At 42.4% G+C, this 25,540-nt stretch overlaps 1 pseudogene; it reads right to left on the reverse strand.

Annotated features, from left to right (window-relative positions):
* Positions 1-25,540, reverse strand: part of LOC116874226 — a 110,834-nt pseudogene that overhangs the window by 41,724 nt on the left and 43,570 nt on the right.

Below are 25,540 nucleotides of genomic sequence, written 5' to 3' on the forward strand. Positions count from 1 at the left end.
TCACTAATGGAATCTTGGCTTGCACCCTGTACTGGGCAGAGTTGAGGTAAGTAATTTTAGAGCCGATGATACCTTGGAAATTTGGGCTGTCTATCCCATCAACAATCAAAACAGAAAATAAAGCCTCAGTAAAAAGATTATATTGCTCAACCAGTATGCCATTAGTGTAACAGATATAAATTGAAAGCGTCGGGGAGAGATTTGGTCTTTTTTTTTGAGGTCTGGAATCTCAAGGAAGGTGAGAGCTTAAAGGAAAGGGGACAGGAGGGCAGAAGGGTCATATCATGATTAAAGCTTCTACCATGCAATTAATCAAATGAGAGGTATATCACAAGAAATCGTAATAAAAAGAACAAACCCTCAGTGCATACCCTTAGTATCTAAGACGTAGAAAAATGTACGATGTGGGACTTCGTTTCAGCTATCCACTTAGGGATTTATGCAAACAAAGGCTCAGGCTGTCAAGTGACTATTTTGGAGTAAAGAAGAAGCAAAGGGCCATGAGCTGAAAACCAAATAAAATTATGCAATTCCATTCTTTAAAAATCTTTCAAAAAGAAAAAACTAATCTGTTACATGACAAAATATATAAAAATATACAGTAACTCATAGGTAAGGGGTTTTGATCCAATTTATCTGAATACCTACCTCAATTTCTATGCCTATTTCTATACTTGCATTCATATTTTATCGGTTATTTTGTGTTTATTGGTTGCCTCCTAAACTAAACTCCAAATACCTCAGGATGATGTCTTTTTCTTTTAATCCATGTCAATCTGTTGCCATGCTCACTGTGGCTGACTAGCATCCCATAGAATCACTAAAAATGTTTCACCCAAACCCAACTTCTGCTTTTCCTAAGGTAAGAGAGATTGGTTGAAGTGCTTTACATAAATGTCACTAGGGAAATTCTCCATTTGAAATATGGGTAACAATTACTCTGTACTGTACCTTGAAGTCATTGTAACTTTTCAGAACATTTTCATGGAGACCATTTCATTTTGGTATCTATTTCATGAACAGTCCCCAAAGAACATTATAACCACAAACCTACCAATCACCCCCACTCACCAGTGAAAGCTATGTCTGGAGTCTTGTGCCTTTTGGTAAACCGGCAACTGGAGGTCATTCCTCCTCCAGGCAAGAAAATGTCCATTGCAATTCATCTCGTTAGAATATAACAGCAATCAGCTAGAGATTAGCACTAGAGAAAGACAGTGCTCAGGTGACATTATAGCAACTCAGACTATAGAAAGATCCAGAAGGTCAAAATACAGGTCTTCCTAGTCCTTGCAAAGTTGAAGGAAGACATCTAAGTGTCCTTCAATTACCCTATTAAGTAAGGTGTCCACAGTATTTATGGTTTTCTCCCATCCTGACATTTTGTCATAATTTAGCATTCCTGGGAAGGCTGAAATGAATGCTGAATTTTTCACTGGAGCTGGGTCATGCTGACAGTGATAGCAACTGACAGGAGATTAAAAGGAACCAAAGATACTGTGCTGAAAATGTCTCATCAAGGTCACCCACTCGTGATAAGGCAAGTGGAGGGTGAGGGACAAATACAGGCTTATCACTTAAGAACCAGCTGGGACAACGACATTATCTAATTATTCCTCTTCATTCCCATCTCCTCCAGCCTCCCACTCCAACACACATGCTTTTAATCAAGTCTGTTATTTGAAAATTACTAGAAGATGGTTCTCCTCTTATCAGTTCAAGGTACAGCTACCATAAAGGCAATGCCATCAACCTTCCCAATTGTGCCAAGCAGAAGTAGTCACTCCCATGTCACTTGGCTCACCCCTTCACCACTGCACTTACTGGTTACATGACTTTCTCCCCCAAAACTCTGAAACCCTTATATGTCTGAAGCATGTCCTCCTCTCCTATTTACCTACAGCGTGGCAGAGCTAGCTAGCTATCTACTGACACTCATGATTCTTCCTCTCTAACACAGAATTGCTGCTGAGAAGTTCCTGCCAAGCCAGGAACTACTTTTTCCAGCTTCATTTCTATCTGGGTGTGGCCACTGGACCAGGTTTAGTCAGTGGAATATAAGCAGAAGCGATGTACTTCACCTTGAGGTTTTTGTAACATACCATACATCCACACTCTCTTCTGCCTGCCACCAGCTATGTGGAAACCTTGATGAGGCAAGATGTTGCCAGCTTGATGAGGGAATCATTGCACGGAAGAAAGCTACTGTGGACTAGAAACCATGTATTGGACTAGTACAAGAGGGAGAAATATATTTCTATTTTTTTTTTAATGTGTATACGTTTTAGGGCCTATTTGTTACCAGAGCTTGCCCTAACTAATACACAAGCCTAACACGGTGGCATATACCTCCATTCAAGGGATGGCAAATAACTAAATGGGGCATTCACCCATTTGCCTATGAAAGAGCCTGATTATTTTTGTGCTTTTCAAGGAAAAGATTAACTATGGATTGCATCTCATGAAATTATACCCAGTAATTGTTATTATGGAAATCATCTCAGAGTGCTATATGAAACAGACTGATGCTAGGAGGGTTTTATGTTTCTTCAAATTCATAGATACATATTTAAATTTTGTTACTGTGGGAGAATGTTGAGGTTGCCATGGCAACAAGTTAAAGCAACAGAGGGCACGTGATATACCGGGCTGCTTGGTGTTAGCCATGCCAGCAGAAACATAAAATGATGATATCGTACGGGAAAACTCTACTAAGGGTTATGCTGTGGTAGCCAACTATCTGTCTTTCACCTTCTAGGAACCATAGTGTAACACACTGATTTGTTCACAATTTTGATAATATTGCCAGTTCTGCAATGAAATGGATTTTGGAATAAAGATGAGATGATTGGTAGAAGATTACCACTCTATCCCCACCCTTCCGGACACACACACACACACGCACACATCGGGCCGAGGCAAGTAGACTCTGATTGAGTTGATGAATTGAATGGACAACACATTTAAAGTAGGCAATCAAATTAAGCCCCTCCAAATTGAGCAGAGGTTTTGGAGCAAATTTCTTAAGTAATTACCCCAACTCTTTGATTTACTTCACCATGCACACATAGCCTTTATTGATCCCTTCTCTGTGGACCAGGAGCCTAATTCTCTGCAATATACTTGCTCCTTATTCAAGTTATCATCACTCTCTTATGAAAATTAAATGTTTCAAGCAGGGCTAGTCTACCTCCCCCAGGGATATTACTCTTCTCTCTGAGTGACCTTAGGGCTTCTAAGTGTCTGGAAGCAATAATTGTGAGACGGCACAAAGGGCAGGTGGCTTGGATCCAAATTAAAAGAGAAAAGAAATGGGTTTGACCTCATGAAATGTGGCAAGCCCGAGTAGAGATGTTTGATGGGAAAGAAGGCTTTGGGGGGAATGATATCGCTGGCTGTTCTTTGAGCAGTAAAGGTAAAGAAAAAACTCCCCTGACATCATTTCTCCTTAACACCCTAGCAAGTAATTCAGGAAAACTTTCAACTCTAAGAAGAAACAAAGAAAAGGATGGCATCCCGACTTTTAGTCTAGACTCCCCTTTTCTTCCCCTTCTCTCACCCTATCATTTCTAATTCTATGTGCGGATTCACTAGTGTCTTCTCCAGCCCCTTCTAGTTTCATTCTGAAACTATACTGGCCAACTTCTTGGAGAAGAGATGCAAGATTCAAGAGTCCTTCCCTCCCTGGGACAGCAGGAGCCATGCAGGGAAGAGATTCCAATGGATAGAAGTCTTTATTGTATTGAGAAGCGGGACAGAACAGAGGCAGACTCTAGACCCCACCTGCAGTGGCGCAAGGCAGAACCATTTCAAGGCAGAACACGGCATAGGCAAACATGAAGAGGAATTGAACTGAATCACAATGCCAGACAGTCTCAGGCGGCCCCTTGACTGCTCCTGGTGCAAACCAGGGTCAAAGACGTCTGACGGGGCTCAGTAGACAGAGGAGATCAATAATGCTAAAGAGTAATGTCTGTAGTGAGAAACAAATCATTGCAAGTTCAAATAAAATGCTCTCCATGCTCAGGTCTGCCGACAGAAGCCCTACAGCTCCCATACTGGCGTTGCCCTCGTGACACCCCCTCTCTCCGCGGGAGGGGTGAGAGGGGGAGAGAGAAACAGCAGGAGCCAGGGGTGGTCTTCCAGCTCTTGTGTTGTCTGCCACTGAGAAACCCCAAACAGTTTAGCGTCCATCTGGCCGATTCAAGGAGAAAACACGGAGAGCATGAACTATTTTGAGAATGATGAGAATAAAGTACACTTCAGTCTCAGAAGAGGTTGGGAGGTAGCTAAATGAAATTATGAGCAGCAGAATAAGCAGAAAGCAAATTGTATTCAATGACTTAAACTTACTGAGAACTTATTACACAAGCTAGGTCCATTTACTACTAAGGAAACTAAAGCTTGGAGCTGTGAAGCCACATTCCGAACATCCCAGGATTGTCCATGGAAACTCCAGGACTCACACCGAGGCTAACTCGCTACAGAATCAGACAGTGGCCTTAACTCCATGCCACACAGCTCTGTACAGGGCTCACTTCAAACTGCAACTAAATATGTTTCTCTAGGCCTTTCTCTTTCTAGCGGTCTTCATCACGTCAGGGTCGCTGGTGTGCACTTGACCCATCTTGATGCACAGAAACAAGGACATGTATTTCTAAAGGCCATCCAGCTGTCTGGGTGGAGGCTGGAGGCATCATGCAATGGATCACAGGGAAAGGCAGAGGGCATGGGCATTGCAGCGTAGTATCCTGCCATTTACTCCTCTTGGGGAAGTCTGCTGGGGGAAAGTTGAGTTCTTGAATCAAGGGGATAAACTGGCAAATTCCACTGTGGGTTACTCACACCTCCATAGTTTTGTTATTATTGTTGTTGTTCAATATATGACACATTGTTTTGAGAACCTACACCAATAGAAGCAAAAATAATGTAAAAGGCAGAGTCCATGGCCAGGACTTAAATTCTACATTGGGAGCATGCTGTCAGGGTCCTTCTGGGGACACAAATTCTCTGTGGCTCCCCAACCCTCTTGACCCATTTCACAGATGCAGTGCTAATGGTAAAAATGGAAAAATTTCAAAATGACTGATATCCATTTTGTTCTACCTGTGGTTAAAAATTACTCTTCCGCCTCTGGAAGGAAACTAGGATTGACTCAGCAGGGCCAACGCGTAGCTCCCTGTGCTAGGTGATTTGTCCACACCCTAGCTTACTGATTTCTCACAACCATCTTTTGAGGTACCACACACCTACCTTCTAGCTGATGGAAATGAAGTTAAGTGATCGGTTTGTCCAGGGCCAGGCCCTAGGTGGTTGCACAGGGACACACACCTATATTCTCATGACATTCATAATCAGTAGTCTTTCTTCTATGCTCTTCTTGGCCTCTTTAATGATTAAGATCCTTGCCCCACCTCTGGGTCATCATTGTAACCTTGAGCAGTCATAGTTCCATGGAGTAGAAGGTACAGAGTATTGAGCTGAGAAATTGTACCAAGATCAATGTAAACTCCAGAAGTTAATGCTTTGTCAAAACTCCTTAACTAAGTGGTTTACCTCTCCTCTGTCTGTCTCCCCTAAAACGGACATAGAGAAAAATCATTCTGATTACTTGAAAGTTGATTAGTTGATGAGTTGGTCGGTTGGTCGATTCCAGATTTCCAGAGACTTAAAGAGAAGCATTTCATGTCAAAATAAACTTTTGTGGATAACGTCTATTTGGGAAAGGATCTCAGATGAGCTGACGTAATATGTTCGTGGATGGGTCCACCTCTGGAAACACAGGGTGGAGCGGAAAGGGCAGGAGCTTGGGAGTCATCCAGACCCAAATGAGAATCCTGGCTCCCCAACCAGGAAAAGTGGAGGAAGTCATTTTCCTTCTCTGAGACTCAGTGTCTTCATCTTTAAAATCAGAATGATGCCACCAACCTCAAAGAGGTAAGATGAGGAACAAATGAGAGGACCTACATGAAAAGCCGATCATCACACCGGGCACAACAGACACTCATTCAGGAAAGCGGAGTCTTTCTCAGTCCTTTCTGACTACCTCTTTACTGTCTTTGAAGGAGATGGGGTGAGGGCATGAGTAGCGCCCTCTGCTGGTTGAGTGCAGAGTCCGTCTAAGGAAGAAAGGAGGCATCGACTTTTGGGATTCTCACCGTCTGCAACTTAAATTGGCTGGAGGAAGAGGCAGTTCATATTCTTGCCATTTATCCTTGGGTACCCTGGTGCTGGTGGCCAGGAAGGTGGCATTTCAAACAAAGGATGTCTGACAATTGTAAGGCCAGATGATTCCTTTACTAGTATTTGGTGTGTTGTGTAACAGATCTCCATATTGTGCCATTCAGAGTCTCTCACAACTGCCTGAATCCCACAGATGGCGTCTCCGCTTTCATACCGCCCTACTTTCCCAGAATTTCTACATCTCCAGGGCCATTACCGCCTCCTGACTCTCTCACACTTATCCTATTATGCTATTATCCTGCACCCAGCACTGGCTGCTTTATTTTCTACTTTCTGCCACAATATTATGGGGCCTGAGTTGCCGACTCTCAGATAGTGTCTGTCTGCTTGCTGTTTGTGCGCTCCACTGGGGAAAAGGGAGGTGTGGAAGATCCATTTGTGTACATATCAGGCGAGAGACAATGCCAAAGCATTTCAGCAAGCAGAAAGCATCCTAACGGGGACGCCGCAGGCGGAGGAAGGGGTTGCCTGTCCCACTAAAATAATTAAACCCCATCATTTCAAGCCCCCCCAACACCCTGTTATGTATATAATCCAAACGGCAAGGGAAGATGAGCAGTTAGCTGGTAAATTATCTTTACATGTGTTCCCCTTTAAGAAAATAAAACACACACAACAAATTTTTTAATCACTTTACAGTATTAACTTTTCAAGTGGCTCCCTACACAGAATTCTCTACCTCTGTGACAGCTCCTTTTCTGTGTCAACGGAATAGGCTAGAACCTGAGAGTTGTTCAGATCCAGTGCTAGGTTCAATACTTGGATTTCCAAATCCTAGTTGTATTGCCCGGGCTATCGTCTTTGCACTGCAACCACCTTGGCAAATGACTCAGTTCTTGGAGCTTCTATTTCCTCGTCTGTTATACAGGGATGACACTGGGTACCTGGCCTAGTTTGGGGGAAAATAACTGAAGAACAGGGAAGCTGGTGATATCGTGCCCACAATCAGAGGAACTGAGACTTATTTATCCCACTCCCTTCTTCAACACTCAAACACGCCATCAACCCACACACAGCTCTCTCCCGTAATTCCAGTGGCCTACCTTCCTAGGTAAACTGGTTTCCATGGGGCTGGATTTGTTCCCTCTTACTCAGCCCAGGGACTTAGAATGAGGGCTTAACAAATATTAGTGGAATTAGGAACAAGTGGAATTACAAACCTACAGAACAATTGGTGGGTTCAAAGGAAGAGAGGATCACAGTTTCTTTAAATTAGATTCTTTTCAGCCATACCCTTACAGATCGCCATTCACAGTACTGTCTCAAAAAATGATCATGCTTCCATCTGACATACAAAAAATAGAGAGACAGAGACAGAGAAAGGAAGAAAGATGGAGGGAGGGACAGAGGGAGGGACGGAGGGAGGGCAAGGAAGAAAGGGAGGGAAGAAAAAGAGAAAGAAGACAACACCTGGGAGCTTCCGATGTCAAACAACAGTCCCTGACTACCCATCTTAAGCAGAATGCTCGTAGAATACAAATCAACTTCACTACTAGCTACACCTAAAGGATAATTAAGAAGTACAATGTGATTTGGGAAAGGAGGGAGGAGAGAATCCCTAACTCCCACAGCTAACCAGAAATGACTTGAATCCTCTGACATGTTATATTATCGGTGTAACTATCCCATCCCAGCGATGAGACAGATGGAAAGCAACAGTGGATCTTTTATGGAGTCCCAAACAGATCATCATCAGACATCATCTTTCTTTACTGAGCACCTACTATGTGTTTATAGCTCAGCTGCCCAGAAACTAATTCAGATCAGCTTAGCCCCAATGGGATAAAGTTTGAGCCATGCATGATAAAGCTTGAATTAAATGCTTATTTAGAAGGAAGGAACAAGCAAGCTGCCTCAAAAAGAAGGAAAAGGGCACCGGCCCCCATTCTGGAAGGGACAACGTCTAGACCTCCCCTCAAAGAAAGTCTTATGTGTGGACCCAGGTGCTGCTGAGGGGCGCCTGGCGGGGTGGTGGGGGATGAAAGGCTTTCTGGAGGCCCTCTGACCCCAGCCGTCCCACGGGAAATGAGCGAGGAGGCTGCTGGCTGGCAGACAAGCAGGTGTGCCCTTAAGAAGCCATGGAGATTAGCTGGGGCTTATCCAAACCTCTGCAGGAGGCAAATCTCTCCTGGCTCTCTCAGGAGACCTCAGCCCTCCTCTGGCATCAAATAAGCCAGATGCAGAATGGACGTCAACTTGGCCTTTGTGAGTCCCGGGCCCCAGAGCAGGAATCTGGACACCATGACACTCACCAGAGCCCCCAGTGAGAATGGGTTTCTGAACAATATGTTTAGAAAAAGGAAAAGGGAGCAAAAGAAATGACCACAAATCGGAATCACAGACAAATGAAGCCTCACTTATACTCGCATCTTTGTCTTTGGGGCAGTCTTTACGCCGCATCTACCCCACCTCAACCCACCCCCAGCCCCACATTTGACAATTTGACCGTAAGTTTCTTTTTTCTCAAGAAAATATGGCTTCTGGGGAACGTAGCTGGTATCTGCTCTTCGGCAAAGGTAAAAGCCAGAAGGCTCAAAGATTGAGAGCCTCGTTCTCAGGAGCCCTAAGGAAAGCAAATTAGCAACATAAGCAGTGGAAGGAAGGAAAGGGGACTTCCTTCCCCATCAGTGTGCAATACATCCATTTAATTCCATGCCAAGGTCCAATGATGTGGGGGAAAGAACACTGGTTTTAGAGTCAGCAGATATGCATTAGAATCCTGATTCTGCTGTGTACAAGCTGTGTGACTCTGAACAAGTCACCTAACCTCTCTGAGCATTGATTTTCCCATCCCAAGGAGAGCATTAAACAGAATAACTGTACAAGCAGCAGAGTACCTTACTTATAAAAGGTGCTCAATAAACTTGGTCCCTTCCACTCTTCCCTCTTTCAATAACCCAATTCACTACATAAAACAGTAGATAAAATCCCTACTATTTCACACTTGTCGAAACCCATTTCTAGGGAGGGTCATTCACTTGCCCAAACCTCACCTAGATGGAAAGAGTAGAGAGCAGAATCCGGATTTCCCCGATACCCTTGCTAGGCCTTGCTGTTTGATGGGCACCATAAAGATGACCCAGTGCCCAGTCTCAGAAAGGTCCAAACATGGGTGTGGCAGAGGGCAGACATCAGCATCCGATGCTAGTACACACTAGGGAGGCTAGAGCTGTACCTGTCTCTCAAATATGCTTGAAACTCACCAGGAAACACGTGGCATGTATGGGATTTTGTGTGGGGGAGGGGAGTGGGCTTCACAGCTTTAACTAACGGTGTAACCAAGAGCCCTCTCATCTTTTAAACTGGTTGTGCCACACACACACCCAAGTACAAGACCACTGGCTCTGGAATGTCTGAAATGGGGAGATGTCCTTGAGGCAATGACAACAACAGTAACAGGACTTTTTTCTTCAATTCACCACCTTCCCTGCCAGTGCATGCCAGGCCAGCAAGAACATCACTTTGGACCGTGGGTCCTGCCTCCTCTCCACCTGACTCCCAGATCATCTCTGGGGCAGGAAGGTTCTCTGCAACCCAGACTGCAGTCCATCTTGTCTTGGTTTCTTCCCAAAGGCAGTTAAATTTCTGTTTCTGTTTGAAATACCCTATCACCCGTACCTAAGCGGATAATTTTAGAACTAGGACTCTCACACGTGTTCTCTTGTTTTATAAATGAAGGAACTGAAGGAGGCTCAGAGATGTGGAAAACTTGTCCCAGGTCATGAAGCTAATTTGGTCAGCGATGTGTCGATTTGGTGCCCGCCCCGTCCACTGACTGACCGGCAGTTTGGGGACCCACGTGGATGGGAGAAACAATCTCTTTGCACAGTTTCATCAGTCTAGAGCTAACTGTGCACAGAGCTCCTGAGAAAGGCATTCAAAGTCAAGTGTAATAAGAACACAACCCATATAATAGTCAAATATTCCATTAAATATCCTCAAGGAAAAAGTAAATAAATAAAATGCCAAAAAGCCCTTGCAAGAAGTACTACTTTTTAAATTTAGAGATTTCTTTGTGGGTCCCGAAGGCAGTGTGCTATAATTATTACGGAGAAGTCAAATCACTATAAATACATTCTTTGCTTTTGTCTCATCGTGTCTGAAAAAGTTGTTTCTTTCAGCTATAATTTACTGATCAACTACTCTGTTCCAGGTATATCCTAAGGCCAAGAATATGCAGATGGACAGCCACAGCCTCTGTGCTCAAGAAACTATCCGAGAAAGGGTAAAAACAGGTAGTACAGGGGCGCCTGGGTGGCTCAGTGGATTAAGCCGCTGCCTTGGGCTTAGATCATGATCTCAGTGTCCTGGGATCGAGCCCCGCATCGGGCTCTCTGCTCAGCAGGGAGCCTGCTCCCCCTTCTCTCTCTGCCTGACTCTCTGCCTACTTGTGATCTCTCTCTCTGTCAAATAAATAAATAAAATCTTAAAAAAAAAAAAAAAACAGGTACTACATAAGATAAATCAAAGACCTAAATGTAGGGCCTAAAGCTGTAAAACACGTCAGAGAAAATATAGGGAAAACTTTCATGACATTGGATTTGGCAATGATTTCTTGGACGCAGCAACAAAAGCCAAGTAAAAAAAGGAAAAAGAAAAAAAGATAAATCGGACTACATCAAAATTTAAAATCTTTGTGCATTAAATGACATGATCAGCAAAAATGCAACCCGCTGAAAGGAAGAAATTATTTGCAAATCATCTATCTGTTGAGGGATCTCAAATCGATGAAAAACTCCTACAACTCAAAAAAAAAAAAAAAAAAGCAAGTAACTTGATTCAAAAATGGGCAAAGAACTTGAATTTTGGCAAGAAGGCATACAAATGGCCAGTAAGGATGTGAAAATATCACCACTCCTCAGGGAAATGCAAAACTTATGCTACAACGAAATATTACCTCCCCCTCCTTAAGATAGTTGCTACCCAAAGCAGAAAATAGGCATTGAAGAAGGTATGGAGAACTCAGAAGCCATGTGCCCTGTTGGTGGAATGTAAAATGGGATTGCCAGTGTGGAAAATAGTGTGGTGGTGCCTTTGATACTTAGAAACAGAGCTATCCTATGATTCCACAACTGCACTTGTTCATACGTACCCAAAAGGACTGAAAACAGGGTCTTGAAGAGATATTTATACATCTGTGTTCATAGCAGACTTATTTGTGGGATCCAAAAAGTGGAAATGACCCAAGTGCCCATTGACAGATGAATGGATAAGTAAAATGTGGTCTATACATACCATGGACTATTACTCGGTCTTACAAAAGAAGGAAATCCTCATACATGCTACACTATGGATGGACTAGAGGACTTTATGCTAAGGGACAGAAGCCAGTCACAACACAACAAACTGTGAAGACAAATAGTGTATGATTCCACTTATACCTGGAATCTAAAAAACAAAACAAATAAACAGACAAAAAAGACAGAAACAGATTCATAAGCACTGAGAACAAACTGGCAGTTTTCAAAGGGGAGGAAAATTGGGAGGTGGGGGCTGATATCAGGGAAGGAGAGGTAGAGGTACGAACTTCCAATTATAAGTCACAGGGATCAAAACCACAGCAGAGGAAACATAGTCAATAATAATATAATAACTTTGTTAAAAATGATTAAGATAGTAATTTTTATGTCGTGTACATTTGCTAAAAAAATTTTTTTTAAAAATAAGACAAGAAATACAGGCACCGTCATCACCATCAGTAAACTTAGCAGGAGCGAATGGAAATCTCTAGTACCCTAGAAAACACTGCAAAGGACCGTGAAGCCCCTATAAAATGACCAACAAAGAAATGCTAACATTCTGTGTGAAAACATCCTGAAGGAGAAGAGGGAAAGCCTTGATGAAGATGGTGGACTCTAGACCCCGACTGAGTCTTTCTCACAAGACCATAAACCCCACCACGTGTTCATAAAACCGACAATGTTAAATTTCTCCATCCATTTAGACATCGCTTGAGGCACCATCTTGATAGAACAGACATATCAGAACAACCTAAAAATTTCTAAATCGTTAACCTTGGCTTGTGACTGTTAAGAGGTTTTGCCTCATATCTTCAAGCAGGGGCAATGGGTATAGAGGAGCCCTCTGCAGTGATTTGATACATTTTTGAAACAAAACATGAAGCTCTTAAGGAAGGACTTACCGGTTGACTTCATCTGACCAATAGTCTAGATCTTGGTTCCCCTTCCACAGGGCAGATCTCCTGGAGCCTCACAGTCTTGGACAGACAGGAACAACGGAAGGTGAAACGGCAGCATCTTTACTGAGAGGGAAGACAAGAAAGACCGATTACCCGAGGTAAAGGGAGAATAATTTCCCCCACGGTCCTGACACTTACATACCTCACCCAGCTTATGGGTGCCCTTCAAACACCATGCCTCTCTCCTTAGCATTTAATGAGCTCCCTTGCCGTGTGTCTGTGGGCTCAGTGCTGTGCTAAGGCTGGGGGTGCCTGGAGATGTGGTGCAGCCCCTCCACTCAGGAATGTCCCATGTTAGGGAGTGAGAAAGCATGAATGCCCGAACTACGTTGTCAGAACGTAGGACGTCTTGCGGTTCTGTGCCTAAACTAAAGGACGCGCACCCGCCTCCCCTCCCGCCCCTGTCAGCAGAGAAAGCTGGAGCCCAGAGGAACAGAACGTTCAGCAGGGAGTGCCTCCTGACTCTCTTGGCCCAATGACGTGGCTTTCTCAAATTCACACGCCCTGGTGCTCAGCATCCCTCTCATTACACGCCCAGTCTCTTCTGGACTTGGTCAGAGCCCGCTGATGAGTCCGAGAGCACAGGACTCCATCCCTATCCTTGCTGGTAAACACTCCCCATCCCTTGGCCACGGAACACGCAACCATACCCCGGGTGAAAAGGCAAGTGGCCACCGAGCGCCCACGTCAAGCCCGTCAGCACCACGGCCCGAAATGCAAGGCTGGCAGCCTCCGTTCGTCTTTATGAACGAAATACGACGCATCACCATGATCCCACGGCTCTGCTAGACCTCCCTGCTTGACCTGCTGGGTCAACCACACTCCTGCCCGTTTCAGACGCCCAAACAAATCAGCGCATGCTCCCTGACGATGCAAAACTCCGTGCGCACGCGCGCATGCGCACATGTGTTGTCGAAGATCCTGTGCTACTGCATGGTCCTGGATTGAACATTCCTCAGCCCTCCACTGACCTAAAAGGGGGAGGCGCCGTCAATCGGCCCCTGAGCATCTGCATCTGCTCGTTCTAAAGTCAGCCTCTCACCCCAGCCCGTGGAACGCATTTAAACCTCAGTGAAGGGCCCTCACTGTCTTTTGTACTGGATCCATCCACCAGGCTGAATGAAGCTTTTAGAACCAGCAAGGACCAGATGGCCCTCCAAGATCATTTCTGAATGTTTCCATCTGAGTCATTTGTATGCGGAAGTCTTCACAAAATAGCAATCTGGGTAGCAGGCTCCAGGCTGAGTCCAGCTTTCCAGACAGCCCATCTTTGCCTACAATTGAGAAGACAAGCACAATATTGTAGGGTTCCACAAAAATATTACAGCATTTATCTATATGTGTAGCATCAAATACACGAAGTGTCCCTGTCAGGCTGTCACTACAATGGTAGTGTGCCACAGCTACCTCCTTCCCCGACTTACTTGTCTTTCTCCCACTGCACCTACCCCTTCTCCCCCTGCGCAGGCTGAAAGCCAGCTTTGCCAATCAGCCAGCAGAGGGTACTGCAGCCCTGGGGCAAGAATCCGATTCCCCGTTCTGGGCCAATCCAGAGCCCGGAGAGATTAAGACTCATGAAAATGGGCTCTAGCCTTAACACCTGCTGGGAGCTCCCAGCCAGAAAGCCGGGGTGGGGTGGAAGATATGGAGCCAGCAGGGCACTGGCAGATGGGCCTGCTTATCTGAGGAAGGGGGAAGGCAGCAAGTGTGAGCACAGCACCAGGAGTCCCAGAATAGGGCCAACAGGGGTTCCTAAGTGGGAGACAAATCCATATGAAGAGGGTCAACCCAGCATTCCCCAGCCTGGGGAATCTACCCTGGAGAAGAGGAAACTTAGGCTCATGCAAACACTCATACGGAGATATTTATGGCAGCTCTGCTCGTCATCATCCCAAACTGGGAATGATCCAAATGTCCTACTACCACTGAATGTAGAAACCAAATGTGGTGTATCCATACAACAGAAAACCACTCAGCATTAAAAAAAAAAAAAAAAAGTATATTATGGATACATACAGTATTGTGGATGAGCCCCCAAAGACATTATGTTGAGGGAATGAAGCCATTCTCAAAAATTCCATTTGCATGATGACATTTACACAAGATTTTCAACATCTCAGCATTGTCAGGGACCAGGGGTGAGGGCAGGGTATGACGGCAAAGGAATAACATGAAAGAATGTTTTGGAGTTGATGAAACGTTCTGGATCTTGCTTTTGGTGATGATTACATGAATTTATGGCTGTGTCGGAATTCATAGAACTGTATACTCAGGTCAGATTCGTGATATGTTAATTAAAAACAAAAATTTCAAAAGAAAAAAATGTACTAAAAAATCAAAGGGATATAACGTGAGAGGCAGGATGGGATACACAGATGAAGAGTGAAATCAACGAATGGTCATCATCAAGAATGTAGAGTTGGGGTAAAGCACAGAAGGCCAGAGCAGATCCAGCCAGGAGCACAGGCTGATGGGGATGGGCCCAGAAGATCAGGCTGATGGGACAGAGAAGCCATCTGGACCCTCGTGGTGTTGGCTGAGCAAGGAGTCTGTCACTCAATGTTCACACGGCTCCAGAGACTCTGCTCACCCTTAAGAACCAATACCCATGGTAGTGCAGAGCAGGCTCGAGTTATTTCTACACTTCCCTTGCTGAGAAGAAGGCGCTCCTCAGCTTTTGGGCAGGGCTTTAGTTGAGAAGGGGTAAGTGACAAACAAAAGCTAGACAAATCTAATCTAACCTTCTCATTTACAGATGAGGAATCTGGGAGAACCCCCAAATCTCACTGCCCGCTAGTGCCCTCAGAAGCCCTGGATCCCAGCCCTGGACCCTTTCCGCCATGGCTCACACCACTCCCTTGTTAGTTCTCCAGCCTGGAGAACTATATTGCTCCGTATCTGTTTTGGGCAGGTGAGACTATGTTTTTCCATTTAAAAAACAGCAGAACAAAGGTGTCACCATAACATTCTATCACAACACATTGAAACATTTACTACCTTCCTTAACCTTTTACTTGCTGTTCTTTTCTCAAATGAATTGCTCACTAAATCCCATATCTGAATCTTGTGTCATCCTTCTCTTATTCAAGGCATTAAATACAATGATTAGACTGGATGATAAAAAGATAGTCAAAGATCTTACCTATCAAATAACCTTCTATATCCTATCCACATGTCTCATTTCCACCTAACTCTGTAGAGCTCAGAGAAGGGAGGATAGCCTCACACTTTGAGCTTATGACTCTTGGGTTCAATGGTATGCGAGATAAGCCCAAGTTGAAGAAAGAGTGGACTGGAGGTCCTGATTCACTCCGCTGATAGGAGATGTGAGATTTTATGATATGAGATGGGACATGGATGTGAAATTCTAGGTAAGTTACTTCCTCTCCCGAGATTTAACTTGCTCCCTTATAATGTGAGCTGATTGAGTTAGAAAATCACCACGGTATTTTCTGGTCCTACAATGTTACGTTCCATGTTTAGCCTTAAGTATAGATTGTGAATAATTAAATCAATGCACAAAAATTTGAGAAGTTTAATTTAGTAAATAGTTATTGAGGGTCTACTCTATTTTCAGGCTACATGCTAGCCAGGAGGTATTTAAGAATATGTATGAAATGAACCCTGACTTTAAGGACACATAGCCTAATGGATAGGAACAAGACTCTAGATTTAAAGGCTCCACAGTCAAGGCACAGTTTTCCCTGTAACCATCTGGGTCATTTGTTTAACCTCTCCAAACCTATTTCTTCATCTATAAATTGCAAATAATAATGGCTCCAGCTACGAGTGAGAAATAAATGAGAGTATATTAAGTTTTATTATTAAGCTATTTATATTACTTTTCTATCCTCTTGAAACAGCATTTTTCTTTCTCCCTCCCATACTTTTTTTTGCAAATGTTCTTCATTTTTAATTTCCTTTCTTAAAGTTGAATTTTCTATTAATGGTTTGAGATGCAATTCAAGTTCTACTTCTCCATGAAGACTTATCCATCTGTTCCAGCCAATATAGATCTCTCTGTCTCTGGGTTTTTGTTGCCTTTTTAAAACATTAAATGGTATTTCTTATTGTTTCATAATTGAGTCAGGTATGAATGGTTGTAAGCTTTTTTGAACTCTAGCTTCTTCTGCCCACAGGGACCTCAGATTCTACAGGTATCAAGTTGAACCCATGATCTTCTCCAAAGATGCCACTCCTCTCCTTGGGTTCATTCAGTTCATGGTTTCTCAATTGTTTATACTAAATACTCAGGTTTTTATCATGTTTCCTTTCCAACATACCCACCTCCAGTCCATCCTATTAATTCCAATGTATGTGTATTGCTCTGATCATCCTCTCTCATCTCCATGAGCATCTCTTGACAAGGTTAATGCAATGGCGGAGGGCAGGATGTCTTAGTATCATCTAGCAAGTTTTTCAAAATATCCTTATTAACCTTCCCATCACCCTGTATCAGAGCAGAAACTTGGTTGAGGTGAGGGAAGAAACAGAAGACTAGGGAGAGAAAAAGCCTGTGTATTTTGCAAAAGCTTCCCAGATTATTCTGATATACTGCCCATCACTGTTGAGCACCATCATGTTAAACTTCCTCCTTTCCAATCCTTTCTCCCTCTACTGACCAAATTACTTTTCAAAATTTCCAGTAATAACAGTTCCTCACTGCCTTTCAGGAACAAACAACAGATTCTTTAACCTGGCTTTCACATGGCTCCAGGCCACCTTCCTGACCTGATTTCCTCCAATTTCTTCCATGCCCAGTAGGTTCCAGACAAACAAACCAGACCTTGTTGTCATAGACACACCATAACCTTTCATAACCCCTTCCCTGATTCACATTTTACCTTGGAATTCCCTTCTGTTCTAATCTCATTAATATTACCTGAAAAAATGCCACTTAACTCTCAATGCTCAAACCAATGCCACCTCCTCCATGAAGTCTACCCCAAGTCCTTTCCCTTTCCAGGCAGAATTAGCTGTTCCCTCCTCTAGACCTTCATATCATTCTGTTCACAGTGTTAATCCACTGACCAACAGTTTGGGTAGGCTAACTTCCTTGACTCCCTCCAAAAGGTTAGAGGTCTTTCTTTTGATCTCCTACATAATTGTTTAACTCTGTTACAGCAAGTGTGAGCACAGCACCAGGAGTCCCAGAATAGGGCGAAGGGGGGTTCCTAAGTGAGAGGCAAGTCCATATGAAGGGGGTCAACCCAGCATTCCCCAGCCTGGGGAATCTACCCGAGAGAAGAGGAAACACCCTACTGCACTCTGTGTGTGTGTGTGTATGTAAGTACGTGTTGAGTTTCCTGACCCATTTATCTACCAAATTCTACTAAATTAACATGATCTCCTCAAAGATAGATGCCATCTTATCTTTCTTTGAATCCCTAGCACCAACCAAGGGTGCAGAATTTTAGTGGCCACTAAATAAATAAATCTTTGGTCAAAATTCAAATTAGACATCATCCCCTAGTCAGCCTTCCCCAGCTCTAAGAAATGGCAATGCCTTGCTTCACCACAGCACACTGCATATACCACTTTGTACCAAAATTATCTGTTAAACAGTCCATGTCCTTAACTAAGACTGTAACTTCATTAGGGGTATGAACCATAATTTTTCCCTCTTTCTTACCCGTGGCATATGGCACAGTGTCTGACAAATAGCGCTACTAGCCAATGTTCTAGAACAACTAAACTGAATGCACTGTTGTTTCTTTGCAGGGATCTTCACTGTATCTTTTACCACTCTTACATTTTGACACTTCCAGCCTTGGACTGAGAGCAAGCATTCAGCAAATATTTATCAATTGACATAGTCATATGGAATGTTCCAGAATAAGTGGAGAGGATTCAGTGCCCTTCTCAGTTGTGTTTCCAGGCAAGGACAGATTGAGTCTTTCAGGCCATCACCCCAATCCTAGCCATGGTCCTCCCTGGTATTTCAAGTCAAGTCACCAAAAACAAGGATCTGTCATTGTTCTAATTTCTAGCTTATTTTTCCAGTCAAATACCAGGCATTTTGCTCCTCTCCAGTTGTCCCAATATATTCACCAGATTGGCATGTGTCATATTAACCTTGTCCACAAGTAGAAAAGAAAAAAGAATGGAGGGGACACGGAAATAAAATTCTCAGGAAAATTAAAAGGAATGCCTACTTATGTGACAAGTTCAAAGCTGAGGTTTGGATCACTGGTTAATGTGTTCATAATACATAGGCCTACTGGATAATGAAAACTTTTAACATTACTTTAGCCACAAGTGAAGAGTTTTGAAATTTTGAAATATTTGAAATTTTGTTTTTAAAGATGACACCAAAATATCAGGATATTTATGGGCATACACTCTATCGCAACTTATTATTAAAAGCTTTGAAAACAATGTGTGCTATGTTTTCCTTTACACAGTAATAATAATTACCATGTTTTTAAAAAGCATAAACCTGATAAAGTCTCTCTTTTTCTCCATATTTAAGTAAAATAACACAAATACCCTTTTAGAGTTTATAAATTGCCCAACATTTTGAAAGCTTAGGCACAATCAACTGAAACCATTATATAAAACACTGTTAGCTAGTGAGCAACCCCCAAGAAACTATTTTCCTAGAAGTTGGAAAGTAGCACTAACTAGAGTTAAGTAAAAAGAACGAGTTCAACATTGGTCATAGCACACAGACTGGGAGGAGAGACAGAAAGCATGGTTGCCATGAAAATAGAAGTTTCTTTCCAGATAGGTTTGTATGTGAAATTACTCAGAGGCAAAAAAAATAATGACCCTGCCTTCTTATTTAAGATAAAAGGTAGAGGGATATTGGTGAATTTGAATTCACATTGTATGATTTTATTTAAAAGTCCCCAGAGTCAGGATTACTCTCAATTTCTATGATCAAGGATAGATGATTGTCTTTCTACAGTGAGGTCATTTGTGTGATTAGGCGTAATGCAGTATTTTAAGGCTCCATCAAGAAGAATGAAATGAAGTCAAGAATTGAGAGGCCCTGGTTCAGATTCATCTTACAAAATCTGATACCAGAAAAAAGATGAGTCTGGACTTGAGTGATTCTAACTGATTATCCATTCCACCAAATTTCATTGGTATAAAATGAAGTGATGTGGGATATCCAAAATAACTAGTCCTCATCAGGGAAGGATGGGCCCCAGTGATGATCACCACACTGAGTTGCCATTTAAGGTAATTTCCCAGATGAGCAAGTAGTAGGGGGAGGTGGGTGGAAACCATTTTGAGAAGATTCAATGCTTCTAATATCATCTATCCTAATGTCTGCATGTTCTGCTTTGTTAATGCTTTATATGAAAAGAAAGGAAAGTTCAAAACTATCTTAAATGTCTCCAATGTGCAGAAAGATTGATTCTCATTACCAGAGAATAGGTCCCGGAAACCAGCAAAGTGCATCCTATTGAAACAACTTTCCTCTTCAAATGTCAGTTTTTAAGGGAAGGCTAGGATCCTACTAACCAGCCCAGAGTTGTTCTGAGATGTCAAGAGCAACCATGCAAACTGATGAACATTGGCACAAGGAGCTGAACAAGAAAGCTTAGATCTTCACTTTGGTCCATTGATCGAGCACCATGGGTTTCCCAGCACTGGGCAAGCCCAAACTCTCTCTGGTCCTCAGTATCCCCTTATGCATGTCAGGGGGAGAAAAGACACTCCTTTCGAGAGTATGAAGACAAATGAGATTGTGATGATCAAAAGACTTGAGCATTTGGGGGGACAAATGTTTTGCAACAAGGACAGTAAGTGTTTTCCTTTAAGAGGTTAAACAATGCAAATAAATTACATTTATTCTATGCATTCTTGGATGCTTGAATGACCTGGTTTCACTGGGCAAATGGCACTGGTGTTTCCTGTCAGGCTTTATTTTAGTCTTACCTTGCCAGTCGCTGGAGTTGAAGAGGGAAAGATGAGAGGGCCCAAAGGGACAGGGATTTGTAAAAGGGATTGAAGAATGTTAGAGAGCCCTTACAATATCACTAACTGAAGGATGGCTAATCTGAGACATCCCTTTTAATACCCTCCCACAAACTTTCAAGCAATAGTCCTGGAGTAAGCACTTTATGGATTGCATTTTCATGGATAGGTGTGTAGATAATATTACATATTCTTTTCTCATCCTTCCAGATCTGCTCTCAGAGAAGTGGGTAGAGGAGGAACTTTTCTCCACATCATCAGTGTTTCTTTTGCATAGAACTTCACATTAAATGAATGTGGGAGAGGGGCGGGGAAAAGCCCTGGATTGCCACATAACTTCTAGAATATTCTTAGGATTCTTACGCTGTGCTTAAAATGTCAACTGTCAAAATAATATAATTATTTTTCAAGGAAATCCCAAACATCTGCAGTTAGCCTAGCAAGTCTACATAAATGAAATAGTACACACCTCCTTCCCACCCCAAAAAAATAAATCCGGGGAGAAAACAGAGTTCGGTCAAAGCATCCTTTGTCAATGGCATCCTCATTCTCCACATTTGCTTATTTTTAAACCCAACTCCTGAACAAAAAACATCGTATCCAAATGCCACCTCTTGGCTAATGTAACAAACCATTAGGAGCTTTCTAGTTACTTCCCAAAATGCAACAAGAGCAGTTTGTCATGCTGGTTGATTAGCATGGTAGAATAGTCTTCATCTTGCTATTATGTTCTACACTTCTTATGAGCACTTAGAGTCCTATGTCACAAAGGAAGTTAAATGAGCAATTTGATCTCTGAAGGCCTCATCCAGTTAGGTAGAAGGAGGTGTGCTATTCATTCATAAAGGGTTAGCACAACTGTCCTCTAAATTTAGAAGAGAAAAAAGAAATCCTGAAGAGTTTAAAAGGTGGTGACCCTGAGAAGTGTGTCTGCAACTTAGCTGTAGAGTCTCCACGAATGTAAGGCTTTTGGGGAAAGAAAAAAAAAAAAAAAAAGGTTTTCAGTTGAATTAAGATGTTTGGAATTAATGAGTGGATTGAACATGGTTTAGCACCTTGGGCTATCCCCTATCATTTTAATGGTTATATTAAGTCAGCCAAAGGGTCTACGGACAAATAGAAGTAGAAGAGCTACAACTTCTTTTATCATTTACACACACATCTATGTGATCTTTTGCTTGATTTATGGTAAGGTGTTCTTCCAAAACGCCAAAAGATACTATTCTTCCCTTTGGTTTTTTTTTTGTTTGTTTGTTTGTTTTTTTAAGATTTGTATTGTTAAGGCCCAGAAGATAAAAGGCACAAATAATATTTTAACCACATTGCATTCAAAATATAAAATAATAAAGATGGAGTTTTCATTTTTTCAGAAATGTCGAGGTTAGGTCTTCTGTAAGATTTTGCAAGTTTTGGATCTACTGGAACAACTCTCGGCAATTGTGTAAAATATTTGGATTAATGGTTGAACTTGAACTTGTGCCTTTAAAATATCTGGGGATTGACCTTGGCCACAAGAGCAGTTGTTCCTTTCAAGTTGATCCAACAGAAATTAAATATCTGCAGGGGGGCATGGGCTGAAAGATGGGGTTCTCTCCAAGTCTGTTCTCCCAGGGGACGAAGCGTTCCTTCCGGCTCCTTGGAGAACCACTGTTTGGAGGGCTGAAGGGACTTGTTTACAACACTTCCCTCCTAGAGACCCTGAGCTTTTCATTAACCTCTTTGTCTTCGGCATTTTCAAGTGGAAATCCTAGCTGGCCTTGTGATAGAGCAGCCATGTGCCCCTCACTTCACATTTTGCCCCAGCAGATTGGTCAGAAGCTGGGGATCTCCGTCCCTCTCAGCTCAAAACACTCTGAAGACCAACTTTCTCATACACAAAGGCTTTGGAAACATTTATTTAAATTTGACTTTTGAATCAATCCCAAGTGACTGTTCCTTGGCAAAAGATATGTAACTTTATCACAGATAAATTTTCCTTGCTCACAATTCCTGGCCCCGAGTTGCTGTAAGGATCATGTAGATGTGTGTTGGAAATTAAACAGTGCGCTACCAGGGTGGCCGCAATTAAATTCAGACTTGCATTCAAACCATGCCCTGTTCTGCATTTCTTCGAGAAGTTTGCTTTCTATGGACATTTCAAAATGTTCCTTCACAAAAGAAAGAGGCAGTGTGGCTGGGCTCAAGTCCCCTAAATCAGGGCAGTGAGAACAGAAAAGGGGGGCAGATTTATTTGCAGGGTACCCAAGTAGCTGCTAATATATAGGGATCCTCAGACTTCTTATTTAAGGTGTTTTCTTAGGGAGCCCAAAAGTTATTCTCCCCCACTTTCACAGACAGACTACACCTGTTATTTGGAAAAGAAAGAAATTATGAGCTCATATTGACCATCAATCCACCAGCATGCATTAGAACATGGAATGGTTCCTAAAAAGAAACATTTTCTTCCTCTGCTTAAAATACATTTTAGGATTGAAATGCTGAATGTTAGCAACTTCTGATAATAGTGAAGCGTCCCAGACTCATGTGAGAAGTTAGATGGCTTAAGTGGGGGGGGGGTGATCAATTTGGAATAATTTTCTACGTAAGTACAGATAGTACAATATTTAGAAAGAAGAAAACTATGGGGAATCAATTACAGACATGGTTTTTCTACACTGCAACTAAGTTTATAAAATTTGCAAGTTTGTTTGTTTTTTGGCAAAATTGCTTGAATACGGAATTCAAATTTAAATATGCTTTCTGGTTCTATGTTGAATCTAATCACTTTTATTCAGTTGAAGAAATAGACATTACATGAAGTTAAAGTTGCTGGAAAGAATTCCTAGCATTTTCATGCTTACGCCAAATGGCCATTTGAAATACTTGCCTAAAAATCTATTTGAGCATGTGCCTTTGTAACCTTTGAAAAGTTTAGGAGTTATCAGAGGAGTTGGCCTGCTCAGAGCAGAAAATCACTTTTGCATAAATGTTGCCCAAAAGAACAGCTCTCTGGTTAAGGTGCAAAATAACATAATCCTAAGATTTATAACCATACCAATGATGGTCAAAAGCATCTTATTTTTTTTTTTTTGTAATGTACATTGGAAAGTTACCACACACATTTCACATGCAAGCTTAAATGATCTGAAAAAGACAATCACCGATTTCAGGCTGAACCAATTCTAACATTTGAGCAAATCACAAACAGCAGATCTGGCCTTGCTTAAATTTTTCCATCTCGTTGTTGAACTGAACAAAAATAAACAAATGGAAAGCCTGACAGATGAATAGGACTTTTCTCATGATTTTTTAAAACCAAAAATGCAGCAGAAAACAAATACGCCCCCCGCAGAAGTCCTTGCAAAGAAACTGCCTTTGGCATCTAGTCTGGAGCAGTCTCCCCAGACCACCCCCCTCACACTCCCACCAGAGCCCTTCCACTCTTGCTTTATCTCCTAATTTCGTGGACTGGATCGCTGAGCTGTTTATCAAACAGCGGGCAATAAAAATGGCTTCACTCTACTACTCTGTGAACTCTTGCAATTTTCTCCCTCCTCCTGGACAGAGGCCACTAATAAGGGAAAGCCTCAGGAAAGGGGAAAAAAAAAAAAAAAAAAAAGCAGATCAGTGAAAGCGAAGAAACAGTAGCTGACCGTGGCTTTGACCATGCCTTCCCTCAACCCTCTTTCTGCTCCTGCTGTGACACTCGCATTCAAGAGCACGGACGGCTGCCATCGGATGCATGGACAATGGACTGAGGAATACAAGGCAGGGGGGAAAAAAGGAAATCAGATGAATTCTGAGCTAAGATGGCAGGGCTCTCACCTTTTCCGTGTTTTTGCGAATAGTCTGGATGGAGGCGTCCCGCAGAGAAGAAATAAAAAGGGTGTCTGAATTGTTGGATGGTGCTGAGGCTTCTGCATTTTGCAAACGCATTTTAGAACTATTTGCAGCGGCATACTTGCTGTCAGCCATCTCTCTCTCTCTCTCCTGTTTTATGTCCTGCTAGCTCCATCACACCTCCATTAGTATGAAGACTTTCTGCCTGTAAGTAAGTGAGAGTGTGCATTCCTTAGTGCTTGAATCAAGAGCCACGTCCGCATGCACTTCTAATCTAAGGAGCCTACAGCAGTTACTACAACTGTCAATTAGTCAGCAATAGCTGAGACCCTCAACGCCTCTGAAGGAACAAAGGTGGAAAGACATGCAAATACTCCAGCACCTAGATCACGCAACTTCCTTGCTACAAAGATCGGCACCTTTTGCTGTTTTTTTTTGTTTTTTGTTTCTTGTTGTTTTTTTGTTTGGTTTGGTTTTTTTGGTTTTTTTGTTTGTTTGTTTTTCTGTTTCACTCCCAAATCTATGTGATACTACAGGCTTCTAATGTATCCACCTGCATAATCAGGGATGGGAGTGCCTCTGGGTATATATGTTCCCTTGGCATCACCGAACTGCATTAAGCTGAACTTAAAGGAAACACCTGGGGACAAATCAGAGTTTATGACATATTTGATCCATGCTCCATTTTAACAACTGCAAGTATAACTTAAATTAAGTACACGGTAGAGTTCTTTGTCCATGGCAATGGCTTTTATGAAAGAAGCTCATAAAATAGTGATAAAAAGAAGGGGGGGGAGTATTCAGCTACAGAAAAGCATGTATGAAGATTCATTCTCCTCCATAACAGATAACATTATTTTGATTTAAATTCACGTTCGGATGTTAACATTGAGTGGTTTGCTAGAGTGTGCGTGCAGGTGTTTTGTTTTTGCTTTTTTTTTTTTTTTTAATTGTATGTGTTGCTGAGTACCAGCACACATTGGAGCTATCTGTGGTAACTTTCTTTGGATGCATTCTGTGCTAACACTCTGAAGCAACAGAAAGTATTCTTTTATCTCATTTTGCAGAAACCTCCAAAAAAAAAAAAAGACCCTTTTGAAAAACAATGCTTTGCCTTACAGTGTTCAAGGACATCCAAATATTGCTAACTTGAATACACACGCAGAAAGAGGGGGGTATAAGTAAAAGTAAGAGCTGATCTGACTCACTTATGAATACCGATATTTCAAAGGGGAAGGGTGTACTCTGGATCTGATGTTCTCTGTGATTTTTCCCTCTTTTCTGGGGCATGAAAAGCTGCTGTTTCTCCCCTCAAGCACTTCTTGCTAGAATCGAAGCTCTTTCCAGACA

The sequence above is a fragment of the Lontra canadensis genome, unplaced genomic scaffold (genome assembly GCF_010015895.1).
Source record: "Lontra canadensis isolate GAN:19392208 unplaced genomic scaffold, GSC_riverotter_1.0 scaffold36, whole genome shotgun sequence".
NCBI lineage: Eukaryota > Metazoa > Chordata > Mammalia > Carnivora > Mustelidae > Lontra > Lontra canadensis.